The sequence below is a fragment of the Schistocerca piceifrons genome, chromosome 4, assembly GCF_021461385.2.
Source record: "Schistocerca piceifrons isolate TAMUIC-IGC-003096 chromosome 4, iqSchPice1.1, whole genome shotgun sequence".
Taxonomy (NCBI): Eukaryota; Metazoa; Arthropoda; class Insecta; order Orthoptera; family Acrididae; genus Schistocerca; species Schistocerca piceifrons.
This window is the reverse complement of record NC_060141.1, coordinates 718,182,641-718,201,937: the sequence shown is the minus strand read 5'-3', so window position 1 is coordinate 718,201,937 and position 19,297 is coordinate 718,182,641. Positions and strand designations below refer to the sequence as shown.

The following is a 19,297-nucleotide window of genomic DNA, read 5'->3' as shown; positions in this document are numbered from 1 at the left end:
TGTCACTGAGTGACCATCTTCAGTGCTATATTGTATAACTTAAATTGGGATGCACTGTTGTCACTAAACTTACGGCAATCACATAGTGATTTAGTGACAACAGTGCATCCCAATTTAAGTTATACAATATAGCACTGAAGATGGTCACTCAGTGACAGAAAATCGATTTTGCAATAGTAAAAAATATACGACCAATGCTGTCTCTGTTTATCAAGTATATGCTTATTCTTTCACTATGTATGATTGGTCATGTCTCCCGAAATTTAAGCAAAATCTAGGACATAAGGGTTTGATACGGTTTTGAGTTTATCTACTGTTATCAAATGCCTCTATTATTCTTTATCAAATATTTTTAAGAAACATTTGTTCAGAATTAAAAAAAGAAAGGAAAAAATAGAAAAACACCTTCCCACCACCTACCTAATGAAATTCCTGCACACTAGAAAAATGGTGTCAGATCCGCTGCGGAAAGAAAATAAATACATATTTTAATTAATCAATTTTTTTGAAGACATGGCTCTTTCAGACTTCATAATATTTCACTGAAATACAGTTTTACGCTATGTTATACATCGAATGGTTGTGTACAGAACACTACTGCTACATATGTGTTGCACATGGGCCTCTCACATTTTGAACACTTAAGTGGTTCGCGGAACTGCGATCTGTACCCATGTTCAATTGCAGCTTCGAAGACTTCAGCAAACGTCAATTAAAGCGTGTTTTATTATCCACTTGCATTCCAATATATCATTTAAGTCCTTATTTCAGAAGAATGCTTAAAGGTTTACGATGACAGTCATTATCTTTCACTAAGACATAGAACCTCTGTATGCGCTGTGCGGTGGCAGAGCCTTTTTCGGTACAGAGGACTTTATCGAAGATTTTAGGGTAGAGCAAACTTTCAGTGGTTTTCCAGGGCAAAGTTTGGCCAAATTACGAACAAGGAAAATCATAGAAAAATCAAAAAGTCTAAAGGCACATCATTACGACCATATAACTGGTTTTATGTTTCTTTTATGGCAAAAGGAATCATCTCTATAAGGGAAGAACCGAGAAACTGTATTCATTTTGACCGGCATAACTGTGACATCATTACTGAAGTGAATAGAATAGGAACGTCTATGGAGGGTTTGTTGTATGACATCCGTACAGCGATGTTTGTTTACATTTTATCCCGAGACTGTAACCATTACACTGCAAGTTCTTTCCCTGTTTTTACAGATTATTTATTAGTAACAGAGACGATGGATAATTGTAGCTGCTGCAAATGCAAATCGGAGTACGTGAAAGGAGGAAAAGTCACTTTTCATGGGTAAGTACCACAAAGGTCTCACTATAGTTATCATACCAGTAATACGCGCTTTATGTGTTGCAGAATATCGAGACATAGTCTAATAAAGTGTTAACATAGTAGGTCTAATTATGTGAGTGAATGGCCATATATTTGTGAGACAACTGCTAGACGAATTATTAGTGTTGGAGTGTGTTGCCACTCGAACTTTTGAAGTTATACATATTTTGAGCAATTTGCACCTGTAGATGGCATATATGTATGACAGTCTGAGTCGTTTCCGCTGGCGCACACATGACATGTCTCCATGCCATTATGCTTATTTTAAAACAATCACAATGGTAAACTTTTGTACTGGTACCTACGAAATGGAGAATGATCGTGTGTGATTAATACTTTAGTTTCCCTAAGAACGAAAGAAAGAAGGTTAAAAAAATGGTACACGAAATTAAAAATGAGAGAATGTTGCCCTCAAAAACATTTCAATACTTGATAAATAGCAAGTTTTCTGCATGTCATAGTTCCAAATTCGATGTTCCTCGCCAAACTTTCAATTTGGTGTACTAGGAAACCATTTCTTAATGCTGCTGGAACATGATTTGTTAAAACAAAGACTCGAAAATACTATCAAGTGCAGTTTGAAATCTAAAGGAAAATGCTTTAGCTTTTCCTTCTATTCCTATAACAACATCAAAAATAGCATCTGAGCAGTGATACTTGTCGTAAAGAACGAAATGCCCCTGCGTTTATCTCTTAAAACGCTTTAAGGCAATCTCATTCCAGATATCGAGCGCGAACAGTTAAGATGCCTACGAATCGCGGAAGATAAACGGATAATATTTTTCGTTTTAGTATATCTGTAACGGTCATGTAAATTTTGCGGGGTCATTTAAGGGCAAAACTTACGCCGTGCCATAGTCAAAAAAATGGGTCAAATGGCTCTGAGCATTATGGGACTCAACAGCTTAGGTCATAAGTCCCCTAGAACTTAGAACTACTTAAACCTAACTAACCTAAGAACATCACACACATCCATGCCCGAGGCAGGATTCGAACCTGTGACCGTAGCAGTCCCGCGGTTCCGGACTGCAGCGCCAGAACCGCACGGCCACCGCGGCCGGCGTGCCATAGTCACTTGACTTTCAGTGTCGGTAAATGTTGGCCACGAAAATTCTGTTCCGGGTATCTAGATACTGATTTTATAGATATTGCTAGTCTGTGCCGAGCCCAGGGAAGTGAGCAGCGCTCTCGGAACGGCAGTGCTGGAAAGGAAAGCTCCCGATTGCAAGCCCCCTGGAATTTAGTGATAAGATGGCCCACTGGACAGCCCATCAAAAACTGAACACAAATCAAAAATGAAAACAGAAAGAAGGTGTACTCAACCGTGAAAAATGAAACAAAATAGAAACGGTGAAGGATCCAATCTCAAGATGTGCAACATCGATCTAATTTGAATATCCCCGGCGTCGTGGTTAAGCTGTCACGGTGTTGTACTGCGCGGTGGGTGATCCCTATTCAAATCTCCCTCTTGTCCCATATTTTTTCTTTCACAAAATTACGAATTATCCGTACGCCATTGACGAGTGTGTTCGCTGTACTCAACTTTGTGTCTGTGCCGCGGTGTAACATCAGTTTGCAACCGCAAGGGGTAACAGAGGGACGTCCAGACGTATGCATCTCCTGTTTGTTCTACGCAAGTACCACATGTTATGACCCTTGCGTTCCGTTTTTGAACTTTTGGTTGTTGAATTCCTTTGTTGTAACATAGTTCACACCCGTTTATTTGTTGTTTTCATTTCTGTGAGAAATCTATGCGGCATCTCTCCTGCTTTCTTTATTCATCACAATTACTTGCGTCAGGTAATATATTCTTACTACATGACTCATATTCTGTGATCAACGTATTGTATGACAATTGCCAAGACTACAGAAGAGCAGCAGACACGTCAATGGCCGGACGGACGGTTCATAAATTTGTGGAAAAAAGGCGGCACGAGAGAGATTTGAACACGGATCCATCGCTACGCATTCCAACATCGTGATCGCACAACCACAACTTTTCGCTATTCAAACTAGCTCGATGCTGCGTATCTTGAGCTTGGATCGTTCGGTGTTCCTATTTTTCTTCTTTTTTTACACAGTCCAGTACACCTTCTTCCAGTTTTCATGCTTGATCTGTGTTCTGTTTTTGACGGGCTATACAGTGGGCCGTTTTACCATTAAATCTGAGGGGGAGCCATGGGAAGTTTCCTTTGTGAGCTTCGTTGCCTGCGGCTGCCAGTTCGCATTGCTCCTTATACCGGAACACTGTTAATGTCCTTCCACGTAGTGTGTTGTCTAGATCTAACACGTTTATTTAGTAATTTTCTTAAAAGTTTAATTAGAATCGTAAATGCACAATTGAATTACTGTTCTACAATTAAGAAGAAATAACAAATCATTTCTGAACGATCTGTGCTACTACTTGACTTGGCATTGTTATTACCCAAGGTATAACAATACGCATAAGAAAGAGTGAAGCCGTTAGGTTGGACAGAGGCCAAACTTGTTCAAGTTTGGTGAACGTCTTTCCTACAAGGGAAAAGGCGAACAACGCAGACCTGGCGGGCGGTGTTGCTATAGGACTGACAGGTTGCCTTGTCGCGTTCCGCTTTGAGGAACACGTTTTATGTGGGGGAAAAAAGTTTACCGCAGACAGCCTGAGCAGTAATGAGCAGCCAGTCAGCAATGATATTGAGAGGTCGTGTTTTCTTACGCTCTGCAAGACGTCAGTATTTTGTGCTATTATAGGGAAATATTATTGGAAGACTACGTTTATTAATGCTTCTGCACTTAGAAGTAGTCTTCAGTAATTATTCACCGTCGATGTAAGACTTACCAGGCTAAATTCTGGTTCTGAAACGTTTTTGAAACTGGCGTCAAGTAGGCTTAACGCTTTTGTGGTTGATGGGACACACATGTGCCAATGAAGTAATGTGAAGTTTTGAGCGTTGGAACGTGTATGTCTCAACTGCTAGCACGTAGCGAGATGCTTTAAGAACTTCGAGGAAAATCCCACGGACCACGAGATGGATATATATAGAAGACTGAGTAAACAAGTGAGGCGGCGTGTGTTTATAGTTGGTCTGTTTCACGAAAATCATATCAAATCACTGTCCTCTCCATTCCAACAATGTCTGAAGTAACTGATTATGTTTTCTTATACTTAGCAGACACCTCGGTAGTTCTGATCGTCTATACATAATTTTTATGTAGTGGGACATTTATGCCCATGAAAATTTCATAGAATGTAGAAAACATTAGTGCGTGATATGTCATAGCCACCTTCACGCGTTATCTTGAAAACGAGTGTGTGATATTTCATGTTTTTCGTTGTAGGGAGAAGAAACGTATTTTTATACTAATTTGTTACAATTTTTCCATAATCGCCATTCTGATAAAATCATTTTAAAATTAAATATTTGACTCTGAACATCCTAGGTGCACACGAAAACATGGATCCAGTTAGGTTCAGGGTTCACATGTGTCCCCCTTCACTAATTTTCAAAACCGGCCGACTTAAAATAATTTTTGGTAGTGGAAGTGTATTATATATCACAAAGGAAGATAGGTCTTGACCCCTTATTTTTAACCAAGAAAGTGTTAATAAGGGCACTCATTGTCGTACCGTTTTAATCAGAGAGATGAAGAGACTGTGAAAGTGTTTTTGGCGTCATATCCTCAACTGAACTTGTGATAACAAACTCCAAAATATTTATTTATTTTTCTTGTAAAAGGAGGGCCAGACTTAATCCAATGCGCACTGTGAACAAGTGTAGCTTTGGTCAATATAGAGACATTTAATTCTTATAGCTTGTGAAGTTTAATTTCAGATAATCATTTTATTTTTCTTAAACCCAACATCAAAATTCATTAATGCTGAAATTAACAACAGTAATTTATTTGTTGTAGTCAGTTCATTGAGACAGAGTATTTAATATCTTTAACGGGTCACTTTGTTGCATTGTTGAAGTAAATTTTATTTGTATGAAGTAATTTTCTTGAAGTTTCAAGAGTACATTAACTTTCTTCAAATCACAAATATCACATTTAAACATTTGTTGCGTAGACTTAAAGTAACGAAAGGAAGTCGATAACCATTTTGTTATTTCCATTCTAGTCCTGAAAAGCAAATTATAACGTTATTCAGACATAAATTAAATAACTGTTACGAGTTGAATGAACAGATTTGGCTTTCAAAATCCGTTCCATCAGACTTCACCATCGTAAAAATCCAATAACTGAGTTGAATTTCAGAAGGAATTGCTCAAGGTGGATTTAGTCACGGTCCTTGTTCCAGTTGTAAATGCACTGTGTTTAGTGGTAAATACAAATTATCGAAATTATAATTCAAGGTAAGCAGTGAAGTGCGATGAATACTTTGTTGTTGAAACCAATAACCCAATAGTTTGTTTACTAAACCCTTCAGAAGAAGTTCGATAGCCAAGTTAAGGTAATTTCCAAGATACGGTTCACATCAAAGTCGTGACCTCACTGCGAGCGACATATATCGAACGCTCGACTCTCGAGATGTTTAGTTGTTGACAAGAGAGACGACAAAAGACGTTCGTACTGAAAACGAAGTTATTAAAAAAAGAGAGAGTAGTTAGCACTTCTTTCACTCACGGGAATTTATTAAAGATATGAAACCTACATTTGGATCGGACATTCGTAAGTCTTGTGCAGCACGGTGTGCAGTATACTGCTGGATCCATTTTCAATAAGCTACTAATCGAATTAAAAAATCTTAGCAGTAATCCACGCGCTTTAAAATTAAACCTGGAGAGTTTCCTCATGGGTCACTCTTTCTATTCTGTCAAGGAGTTCCTTGAAAAATTAAGCTGATATTTGTTGTATTGCTTATTGCGTTTACTTAAACTTATGGACTGACATTTTTCGGATTGATAAACATTTTTCTTATCTGTTATTACTTTTAATCTGTAATTTTATGCACTGACACGTTCCATGACTTTGGAGTTTGCTCCTCAATTTGGTCCTACGGAACTTGTGTAAATAAAATAAAATAAATCACTTACATTACTCGTCAGGTGAATCATCGTCGTGCAGAATATCGTGCGTGGTGTAAGCAGCTCGCTCCACTGCTTTTTTTCCCGTACTAAGAATACACTTTTGACATATCTTTTAGGAAAAATAAAAGATTTGCGAGATAGGCGTATTTTGTGAAAAGATAAAAAAACAAATATGTACAATTCATCTCGATGCCCAGGTCTCTCCTATTTCTTACCAGATGAGGTAAGTGACTTCTAGAGACGGTCAGTGATCTGTGTGTGCACAGATGAGTTGTCGGATGATACAAATTCTACCAACTGACCGACGAATTCATGATCAATTCACCACTCGGTTTTTCAGTGTTTCGTATGATTTACAGTCATCGATGATCACTTCCGCACCTGGTAAAATGAAATGTTGAATGAGAGATACTAACGTTTTCTTTCCCCTGGAATACACAAGTAAAATGAAGCACTTAACTCCCGCTGGATTCCGCGAAAACCCAAACATGTTTTGTTTGATTCTTAAGTAATCGTCTTTCCACACTTGCTGGCGGCCACGTGAGATTCAACCACTTCTACAAATTTGTTTTGTCCACCAATCAGGACGCTACCATTAGAAACAATAACATAACACATCTCCCTATAAAATCCGTAATAATCAGAAACAATATCACCTAAATTTCACCTCCGGTCTTCCAATGCAAAATTAGGCATCTAGTACGCAACATGTATGGCGCTCTGGCAATAATTAGCTTCGCAATGTCAAACCACGTTCTCTTTGTTTTACTACTTCTCTTCCTACATTTCTTACATATGAGCTGGAAACCAAAATTAACTTTCACTGTGCTCTTGGTAATTTCCAAGAATGATTGTCTATCTAAGTCGTTGGGTTCAAACGATACATATCGAACGTGCTATCGTAAATCGATCATGCATCTCCGGTGGCCACAGTGAACGCAATTTATCGCACCGTGATTTGGAAGCAATCCACATTTCCAACAGAATTCAGTGCATTGGTCAGTCTCGTTCAAACGGAAAAATCAACTGCTTCCACGTAAGAGAATTCTATATGGGCATTGCACTTCTACTGCTCTCGTGCGACCTTCCATTGTCAATGCAGAAAACAGTACCTATATTTCCCGCTTAGAGAGTAGAGCGTTCGATATATACATCTCTCGCACTGAGGCCGCGCCTTCGATGTCACTGTTTCTTGGAAATTACCCAAGTTCAGTGAGGTAAATACCCGGCAAAATTAGTGAAAGAGTGCACCACAGTCTAACATAAGCCTACTGATGAAAGTACACTCCTGGAAATGAAAAAAAGAACACATTGACACCGGTGTGTCAGACCCACCATACTTGCTCCGGACACTGCGAGAGGGCTGTACAAGCAATGATCACACGCACGGCACAGCGGACACACCAGGAACCGCGGTGTTGGCCGTCGAATGGCGCTAGCTGCGCAGCATTTGTGCACCGCCGCCGTCAGTGTCAGCCAGTTTGCCGTGGCATACGGAGCTCCATCGCAGTCTTTAACACTGGTAGCATGCCGCGACAGCGTGGACGTGAACCGTATGTGCAGTTGACGGACTTTGAGCGAGGGCGTATAGTGGGCATGCGGGAGGCCGGGTGGACGTACCGCCGAATTGCTCAACACGTGGGGCGTGAGGTCTTCACAGTACATCGATGTTGTCGCCAGTGGTCGGCGGAAGGTGCACGTGCCCGTCGACCTGGGACCGGACCGCAGCGACGCACGGATGCACGCCAAGACCGTAGGATCCTACGCAGTGCCGTAGGGGACCGCACCGCCACTTCCCAGCAAATTAGGGACACTGTTGCTCCTGGGGTATCGGCGAGGACCATTCGGAACCGTCTCCATGAAGCTGGGCTACGGTCCCGCACACCGTTAGGCCGTCTTCCGCTCACGCCCCAACATCGTGCAGCCCGCCTCCAGTGCTGTCGCGACAGTCGTGAATGGAGGGACGAATGGAGACGTGTCGTCTTCAGCGATGAGAGTCGCTTCTGCCTTGGTGCCAATGATGGTCGTACGCGTGTCTGGCGCCGTGCAGGTGAGCGCCACAATCAGGACTGCATACGACCGAGGCACACAGGGCCAACACCCGGCATCATGGTGTGGGGAGCGATCTCCTACACTGGCCGTACACCACTGGTGATCGTCGAGGGGACACTGAATAGTGCACGGTACATCCAAACCGTCATCGAACCCATCGTTCTACCATTCCTAGACCGGCAAGGGAACTTGCTGTTCCAACAGGACAATGCACGTCCGCATGTATCCCGTGCCACCCAACGTGCTCTAGAAGGTGTAAGTCAACTACCCTGGCCAGCAAGATCTCCGGATCTGTCCCGCATTGAGCATGTTTGGGACTGGATGAAGCGTCGTCTCACGCGGTCTGCACGTCCAGCACGAACGCTGGTCCAACTGAGGCGCCAGGTGGAAATGGCATGGCAAGCCGTTCCACAGGACTACATCCAGCATCTCTACGATCGTCTCCATGGGAGAATAGCAGCCTGCATTGCTGCGAAAGGTGGATATACACTGTACTAGTGCCGACATTGTGCATGCTCTGTTGCCTGTGTCTATGTGCCTGTGGTTCTGTCAGTGTGATCATGTGATGTATCTGACCCCAGGAATGTGTCAATAAAGTTTCCCCTTCCTGGGACAATGAATTCACTGTGTTCTTATTTCAATTTCCAGGAGTGTATTAATATCGTTGCTGGATTCCGCGACTCCGAATTTAGGAGACAGGGATAGCTAAATCGCAGCAAAGCCACGCTGTTTCACAGACGCTAACAAACTCTCGCAAAAACAAACATAAGGAAAGCTCTGTTTTTGAGAATAGGAAAGAGGGTGCTAGGGTCGTTGTACCCTAAATGACTAGCACTGGAAACGCCTGCGAAGGCTGCTGAGCGTACTCACCCTCCAGGTAGTCCCACGGATCCTCCTTGGGCCGCTCGCTCTCCGGCCGCTTCATCTTCTCCCACGCTGCAACACACAACAGCGAAACAGTCAGTTGCCGAGCAACGTCCAAACAAAGTCTCCTCGAACGCTCAGTGTTGCAGAATGGAAAGAACATATCCTTGAAATTCAGAAACAGTGCCTTTCTCTCTCTCTCTCTCTCTCTCTCTCTCTCTCTCTCTCTCTATGTTCTTCATTTCATTTTTTAAACATTAGGTTGGATATACAGCGTTTTCACCAATTCCTACTACAGATTCAAGAGGTTTAGAGGGGAGTACGTACATAAGGTTTTGACACTGAAGCCATGAACGGAAACGTAGTACTTGTATGTACACCAGAACATTACGACCACCGACCTGCTATCAATATAAATCCGTCCAGGCGATAGCATCGTCACCTGGCGGCGAATGACTGCTAGACAGACACACGCATGGTGCATGCAGTATCTACATCTACATATACATCTACGTGATTACTCTGCTATTCACAATAAAGTGCATGGCAGAGGGTTCAATGAACCACCTTCAAGCTGTCTCTCTACCGTTAAACTCTCGAACGGCACGCGGGAAAAACGAGCACTTAAATTTTCCTGTGCGAGGTCTGATTTCTCTTATTTTATGGTGATGATCGTTTCTCCCTATGTAGGTGGGTGCCAACAGAATGTTTTCGCAGTCGGAGGAGAAAACTGGTGATTGAAATTTAATGAGAAGATCCCGTCGCAACGAAAAACGCATTTCTTTTAATGATTGCCACTACAATTCACGTATCATGCCTGTGACACTATCTCCTCTACTTCGCGATAATACAAAACGAGCTGCACGTCTTTGTACGTTTTCGATGTCATCCGCCAGTCCCACCTGATGCCGAACCCACACCGCGCAGCAATACTCCAGAATATGGCGGACAATCGTGGTCTAAGCAGTCTCTTTAGTAGACCTGTTGCACCTTCTAAGTGTTCTGCCAATGAATCGCAGTCCTTGGTTGGCTCTACCCACGACATTATCTATGTGATCGTTCCAGTTTAGTATATTTGTAATTGTAATCCCTACGTATTTAGTTGAATTTACAGCCTTAAGATTTGTGTGATTTATCGCGTAATCGAAATTTAGAGGATTTCTTTTAGTACCCATTTCAATAACTTCACACTTTTCTTTATTCAGGGCCAACTGCCACTTTTCGCACCATACAGATATCTTATCTCAATTATTTTGCAAGTCGTTTTGATCATCTGATGACTTTACAAGACGGTAAATGACAGCACCATCTGCAAACAATCCAAGACAGCTACTCACATTGTCTCCTATGTCGTTAATATAGATCAGGAACAATAGAGGGCCTATAACACTTGTTTGGGGAACGCCGGATATTACTTCTGTTTTACTCGATGACTTTCTGTCTATTACTACGAACTGTGACCTTTCTGACAGGAAATCACGAATCCAGTCGCACAACTGAGGCGATACTTCGTAGGCACGCAGTTTGGTTAGAAGACGCTTCTGAGGAACGGTGTCGAAAGCCTTCTGGAAACCTAAAAATATGGAATCAATTTGACATCCCCTGTCGATAGCACTTATTACTTCATCAGCGAGCGTGCTGTCCGTGTGTAGAATGGGGATGGCGCGCAATCTGAGTTTGATCGAGGGCAGACTGTAATGGGCCGGAGGCTCGGCACGACCGTTTCGGAAACTACACGACTTGCCGGGTGTTCGAGGAGTGCTGTGGTGAGTGTCTTCAGCACGTGGCGAGGCCAAGGTGAAACCACGACCATATGTCGTGGGGTTGCGCGGCTACCGCTCATTACTGATGTTGGACGTCGTTGGCTGTGGAGACTGGTAAAACGGGGCGGTCGGTAAACTGTGGTGAATTAACATTAGAGTTTAGTGCTGGGAAGAGTACGCGTGTGTCTGAACACACAGTGCACCTAACACTCCTAATGACAAGCTTCCGCAGCAGACGACCCACGCACGTGCCAATGTTAACACCACGACAACGGCAACTACGACTAAAATGGGCACGTGACTTTCGGCGCTGTTGCGTGGTCTGATAAATCAAGATACCTTCTTCATCATACCGATGGGAGGGCGTGGATCCGTCGTCTTCCAGGGGTCAGCTCCTTGACACATGTACTTCTGGACGAAGACAAGCTGGCAGTGGCTCCATTAAGCTCTGGGGATCACTCACGTGGACGTTCATGAGTTCATAGAGTTCGTACAAGGCACCAAGACGCCCAAGGAATATCGTACAATGGTTGCAGATCACATATACCTTTTCATGACGATCGTGTTTTCCAAAGGCAAGGGCATTTTTCATTATTAAAATGCTCCATGTCAGAAGGCTTGGAGTGTGATGGCGTAGCTGGCCGTTGTGATCGAGCGATTCTAGACGCTTCAGTCCGGAACCGTGATGCTGCAACTGTCGCAGGTTCGAATCCTGTCTCGGGCATGGCTGTGTGTGATGTCCTTAGGATTGTTAGGTTTAAGTAGTTCTAAGTCTGGGGGACTGATGACCTAAGATGTTAAGTCCCATAGTGCATAGAGCCATTATAACCATTTGTGATGGAGTGATTCGAGGAACACAGTGGCGAGTTCCAATTGATGTGTTGGCTCCCCAAGTCGCCAGATCTGAACCCGATCGAAGACGTGGCGTCAGAGCTTACCGCCCCCCTCCCCGGACTTTACGCATTAGGTGACTTGTGTGTGCAGATGCGGTGCCAGCTCCCTCCAGCGACCTGCCAAGGTCTCATTGCTTCCATACTATGACGCGTCACCGCTGTTACCCGTGTCAAAGGTGCACGTACCAGGTATTAGGTAGGCGGTGATAACGTTCTGACTGATCAGTGTCAAACAGCTTTGGAGATGGGATCACCTTCGAATCTCCCGCTCCACGGCACGCGCACAGCGGAGTCAATGAATCCTGGCCTATGAGCTCTACAGGGGCTGCTCCACGTGGCAAAACTGCTGTTCGTTGTTCAACATGTGCCTGCGACACCTGTTTTCAAACACTCGGAGCTGCGTGGAGTAGCTGTGCGGTCTGAGGCGCCTTGCCCCAGTTCACACGGCTCCCCCCAGTCCGAGGTTCGATTCCTCCCTCGGGCATGGTTGTCTGCGTTGTCCTTAACGTAAGTTAGTTTAAGTTGGATTAAGTAGTGTGTAAGCCTAGTGACCGATGACCTTAGCAGTTTCGTCCCATAGGAACTTACCACAAATTTCCAAATTTCCATACACTCGGTCCGTGACCTGTGGTGGTTGTCCGCTGAACACCACAGTCGACCCTTCTAGTTACGAGAGTACATCTAGCTCGCAGGCGTTGTTGTAGTCGGACGAAAATGGTATGAGATGGACTGACGCGACCCGGATAACGTTCTCAATACATGCGCTGTGCAGCTCCACCATTATTTACCGTACCGTTAAGCGGGGTATTTGAAAGTGACCCGATTTTCAAACTCTCTTTACATCCAAACTGTACTTTTTCTGATTTGTTCCTTATCAAAACTTCGCCTACTCTCAACAACCTCAACGAGCTGAACTAGGAATTGTGAAAGGCCCTGTATTTACCTTCTGTAGTCCTCCATAACAAAATATCTTAAATAAGCGATATATGTATCTTAAATAATCCGAGGTAGTTCTCGATTGTGTGGATCTATTCAAAAAATTGGGAACACACCATAATTTGGTAATTACTGCAGCAGTTATCATTAACTTTCAAATTTATACATTATAACAATATCTTCATAATATTATAGTCAAACATTGTAAAAAGAAATGACAAAAATATTTCTAATATTGTAGCACTGAGGATCTGTAGATATTATATATACCTGACAGAACTGAAGTTGTCCATCAGTAAGTCTTTCACGCTCTACCTGTAATGTACCGTATTACAAACAAATTACTTTATAATTGCTAGGAAGTTATTGCCTATTTGTATTCCTGAATAATGGACACCTTTTCGTACGAAATGACGCGGTTTCAAACGAGTCGCTGTGTAGTACGTTCGTACTCTTGGATCTGATTCTGTGTACTAAGCTGTTACTTGGAAAAAGGAAAAGGATAGTTTACTTACAGATTTTCCGGTATATATATGTTGAGAATCAGTAGTTAGTGTACATAACTTGGAAGAGACTTTTCAGGGATTTTGTGGAGATATACCAGGACTAGTTCTTCATTACAAGTATTCGGTCTGGGAAATTGTTACTTGACTTGCTGAGTTGCTCTCTAGGCCCCAGATATGATAAAGAACGGCGTTACGAAGTAAGCGAGTAAAATGCGTCAACTCCTTTTGTTCGTTTGTTTCCTGTGTCTGACAATATCTGTATTACAAATACGAACTTGTTTAACTGTTTCAGCACGGTTTTATAACATGTTCCTAAAGCTATTAACAACTTTCAATCTCAAGAATATATTGTTTTTGACTTATCATTCATATGCTACATGGAAATATCGTACAGGCTCTGATCATTGTAGGGCGAGGTTTTTCAAACTTAAATGGCAAAAGATTTATTGTAAACCAATTTATTAACATCCATTAAAAGTTTATCAGCAGCTCTTAACAGAACTGTTCTTTATTTGTTGTTTTCTGCAAAATTTGAATCATTTGCAAATCAGAACATTTTTAGGGTCGCGTAAATAACATTGGCCATAAAATCGTTTTCGCTGTTTCGGACAACGTGATCAATACATCGAAGGCACTAATGGAAAACTATTAGATATTAGTTCGATTAGCAGGAAACATCACTGCTGAAAAAAATCGGCTGCGGAAATGACCCGGAGAATCGTGACACCTGTTGGGTGTGCGAGTGGAAATTAAAAATTATGGTGTCAGGGTTCACCAGAAAGAACCTGTCTCTTAATACTTACCACATATGTTGTTGTGCATGGATTACGAGTGCAGACCAGCTGGTGTGTGTTCAGTTCTCCCCGTGGTGTCGGAGATTCCCAGTTCGTCATTTCTTTAGAATAGTTCTGTGTCAAGTTTTCTGGATATGGGAAGTCAGAACAAGCACCATTATGCATTAGAAAATCCTGAGCATAATGTTGAATAGCCGTAACATATCGTTTAGACTATTGTACGGTATGCAGTTTAAAATCAGCTTCTGTGAGAAAGCGACAGAAAGGTAGGAGAGCCATCATTGAGGATTATGAGGTGATTGTCTTGTATTACGTTAGCTGAGCTCTGTACTGAGCCGCTGAAATACCCACAGAGCTTCGCTTACCTTGCTTTAGGGGGAAATGATCCGATAACAAGGTTAATGATATAGTCCTTATTTACTTTATACTACTGCTAATTGTAGCTTTGTGGTGATGCAGTTGATTAATGACTCCTTTTCGTGGCAGGTTCGCGACATCATCTTTTCCGTCTGGTCTGTATACTCCGACAACACAGAATCCTCTAAAGTTGATATGTCAGGTTTGAAGCACGTTTTGGAAATCTATCCGCAGATGTATTCTGTGTGTTGACTGCGGCTGACTGAGCATTCCACTCAAGGAGCGCGAAAGTCATTATGCGATATGTTGATTACAACTCTGTTCCTTTAGTCTATGTTAAGTAACTCTGAGTTGTTATAGACTATACCACAATTGCTTATATCCTAAGGTAAATCTTATCTGTGAGTTGATTTCTGCTACCATTTTTCCCAGAATCAGACGAATGACTCGAAGGGCGATAGGGATTCATCTTCATAAAACTTCCGACACACCCTCGCAGGAGGGGTCAGGAGACAGCGCTCTAAATTCCTGAGACTGGAAACCAGTAAGTCTACTAAACAGTCGAATGTAATGTTAGGGATTGTAACCTCTGAAACCCGAAGTCTGTGCTGTGTTATTCATGTTAGTCGTTTCGGAGAGTTGAGTCGATTGGTAAGCTCTTTACATGTCTGCATCTAAGAGATAGGTTTTGAGATGTCTATGGAGGAACACGAACCTCCTTGTGTGATCGTAATTTAGTGGAGGAAATGAACTGTAATCCCGTACATCGAAAATTTTGTGCTGAATTTGAGAGCTGAATACATATCCACGTGTACTGTCAATCAAAGTGTCATGTGACAACTGCATAGTTAATTTCATTAAGTATGACCTCGGCGTCTTTGAGCGACATGTTATTGTGTATAGTAAACTTGTGTTTTCTGAGAAAAACGAGGTAGTTCGCGTCTTGTCACGGTCTATGCGGCTCCCCCCCGTCGGAGGTTCGAGTCCATCCTCGGGAATGAGTGTCTGTGTTATTCTTAGCATAAGTTAGTTTATGTTAGATTGAGTCGTGAGTAGGCTTAGGAACCGATGACCTCAGCAGTTTGGTCCGATAAGACCTTACCACAAATTTCCAAATTTTCCAATGACCTGGCCTCCTCCACAACGCGAACACTGTAAATTAGTAGCTATGTAGTTAGTTGAAAGGTGTTCTCCGTCACATTTACAACAGCGCTTGGGACCGGAGCACTGGTTGCTGATGTGCCCGAACCTGAGGTGTTTGTAACACTGATGTATAGAGGATTCTGTGGATGCTCGTTTACTTTTAACGTCAGCTTAAATGGTAGTACATGCTTCTTGAAAGTAACTACAATATTGGGCAATTTACGTTTACACTTCTACTTTTTGAGTTCCATTTAATAACTGAATTTTTGGAACCTATTTTCTTTCATAAGTGTCTTGACTAACTGCCTGATTGCCCAGTGGTGAATGTGATGTTATACATTGCTCTATAGTCAAAAGGCCTCAGGATTTTCATGATTTGTAACGTCAATAGTTGAGGTTACTAGACTTAGTTTCCTACACTCGATTTATTCGTTCACCAATCTCCTGAAATGTCCCAAAAGTGATTCCGGATAGTTCTGAAATAACCTATGTATTACAAAAACAACAATAAATCTTCTCCATGCTCACTCCAGTAAAAATACTGAATTTTACCGGCAAGTAACCTTTCTTCAGAACACGTAAGACATAGCTTGACAAACGGTATGTAATATCCCTTCCCTCCACTATAACGTAAGGAAAGATTTGGGTAGGCTACAAATGACTATTACTGAATTCAAAGTCCCATTATGAGTGATCGTAGCTTTCTCTTTGTAAATTATTTCTGCCCACAAGTGACGATTGTTTTGAAATGAACTGAATATTCGAATTGAAAACTTGGAACACTGTCACCTTACGACATATTTTGCTTGCTCTAAAGGTGAGGAGTGTACGCTCTTTCATCTTTTTTTTTTTTGTCATCAGTCTACTGACTGGTTTGATGCGGCCCACCACGAATTCCTTTCTTGTGCTAACCTCTTCATCTCAGAGTAGCACTTGCAACCTACGTCCTCAATTATTTGCTTGACGTATTCCAATCTCTGTCTTCCTCTACAGTTTTTGCCCTCTACAGCTCCCTCTAGTACCATGGAAGTCATTCCCTCATGTCTCAGCAGATGTCCTATCATCCTGTCCCTTCTCCTTATCAGTGTTTTCCGCATATTCCTTTCCTCTCTCCGATTCTGCGTAGAACCTCCTCATTCCTTACCTTATCAGTCCACCTAATTTTCAACATTCGTCTATAGCACCATATCTCAAATGTTTCGATTCTCTTCTGTTCCGGTTTTCCCACAGTCCTTCTTTCACTATCATACAATGCTGTACTCCAGACGTACATCCTCAGAAATTTCTTCCTCAAATTGAGGCCGGTATTTGATATTAGTAGACTTCTCTTGGCCAGAAATGCCTTTTTTGCCATAGCGAGTCGGCTTTTGATGTCCTCCTTGCTCCGTCCGTCATTAGTTATTTTACTGCCTAGGTAGCAGAATTCCTTAACTTCATTGACTTCGTGACCATCAATCCTGATGTTAAGTTTCTCGCTGTTCTCATTTCTACTGCTTCTCATTACCTTCGTCTTTCTCCGATTTACGCTCAAACCATACTGTGTACTCATTAGACTGTTCATTCCGTGCAGCAGATCATTTAATTCTTCTTCACTTTCACTCAGGATAGCAATGTCATCAGCGAATCGTATCATTGATATCCTTTCACCTTGTATTTTAATTCCACTCCTGAACCTTTCTTTTATTTCCATCATTGCTTCCTCGATGTACAGATTGAAGAGTAGTGGCGAAAGGCTACAGCCTTGTCTTACACCCTTCTTAATACGAGCACTTCGTTCTTGATCGTCCACTCTTATTATTCCCTCTTGGTTGTTGTACATATTGTATATGACCCGTCTCTCCCTATAGCTTACCCCTACTTTTTTCAGAATCTCGAACAGCTTGCACCATTTTATATTGTCGAACGCTTTTTCCAGGTCGATAAATCCTATGAAAAGTGTCTTGATTTTTCTTTAGCCTTGCTTGCATTATTAGCCGTAACGTCAGAATTGCCTCTCTCGTCCCTTTACTTTTCCTAAAGCCAAACTGATCGTCTCCTAGCGCATTCTCAATTTTCTTTTCCATTCTTCTGTATATTATTCTTGTAAGCAGCTTCGATGCATGGGCTGTTAAGCTGATTGTGCGATAATTCTCGCACTTGTCAGCTCTTGCCGTCTTCGGAATTGTGTGGATGATGCTTTTCCGAAAGTCAGATGGTATGTCGCCAGACTCATATATTCTACACACCAACGTGAATAGTCGTTTTGTTGCCACTTCCCCCAATGATTTTAGAAATTCTGATGGAATGTTATCTATCCCTTCTGCCTTATTTGACCGTAAGTCCTCCAAAGCTCTTTTAAATTCCGATTCTAATGCTGGATCCCCTATCTCTTCTAAATCGACTCCTGTTTCTTCTTCTATTACATCAGACAAATCTTCACCCTCATAGAGGCTTTCAGTGTATTCTTTCCACCTATCTGCTCTCTCCTCTGCATTTAACAGTGGAATTCCCATTGCACTCTTAATGTTACCACCGTTGCTTTTAATGTCACCAAAGGTTGTTTTGATTTTCCTGTATGCTGAGTCTGTCCTTCCGACAACCATATCTTTTTCGATGTCTTCACATTTTTCCTGCAGCCATTTCGTCTTAGCTTCCCTGCACTTCCTATTTATTTCATTCCTCAGCGATTTTTATTTCTATATTCCTGATTTTTCCGGAACATGTTTGCACTTCCTCCTTTCATCAATCAACTGAAGTATTTCTTCTGTTACCCATGGCTTCTTCGCAGCTACCTTCTTTGTACCTATGTTTTCCTTCCCAACTTCTGTGATGGCCCTATTTAGAGATGTCCATTCCTCTTCAACTGTACTGCCTACTGCGCTATTCCTTATTGCTGTATCTACAGCGTTAGAGAACTTCAAACGTATCTCGTCATTCCTTAGTACTTCCGTATCCCACTTCTTTGCGTATTGATTCTTCCTGACTAATGTCTTGAACTTCAGCCTACTCTTCATCACTACTATATTGTGATCTGAGTCTATATCTGCTCCTGGGTACGCCTTACAATCCAGTATCTGATTTCTGAATCTCTGTCTGACCATGATGTAATCTAATTGAAATCTTCCCATATCTCCCGGCCTTCTCCAAGTATACCTCCTCCTCTTGTGATTCTTGAACAGGGTATTCGCTATTACTAGCTGAAACTTGTTACAGAACTCAATTAGTCTTTCTCAACTTTCATTCCTCGTTCCAAGCCCATATTCTCCCGTAACCTTTTCTTCTACTCCTTCCCCTACAACTGCATTCCAGTCGCCCATGACTATCAGATTTTCGTCCCCCTTTACATACTGCATTACCCTTTCAATATCCTCATACACTTTCTCTATCTGTTCATCTTCAGCTTGCGACGTCGGCATGTATACCTGAACTATCGTTGTCGGTGTTGGTCTGCTGTCGATTCTGATTAGAACAACCCGGTCACTGATCTGTTCACAGTAACACACCCTCTGCCCTACCTTTCTATTCATAACGAATCCTACACCTGTTATACCATTTTATGCTGCTGTTGATATTACCCGATACTCATCTGACCAGAAATCCTTGTCTTCCTTCCACTTCACTTCACTGACCCCTACTATATCTAGATT

General features: G+C 42.2%; 1 long non-coding RNA gene across 1 annotated transcript in view; it reads right to left on the bottom strand.

The window, feature by feature from the left end:
• Positions 1 to 9,281: 9,281 nt before the first annotated feature.
• The window catches only part of LOC124794704, a 200,598-nt gene continuing 190,582 nt past the window's right edge, over positions 9,282 to 19,297 (bottom strand). The window contains exon 3 of the long non-coding RNA XR_007016599.1: positions 9,282 to 9,351. This is a non-coding gene — a long non-coding RNA (uncharacterized LOC124794704). The remainder of the gene's footprint in view (positions 9,352 to 19,297) is intronic.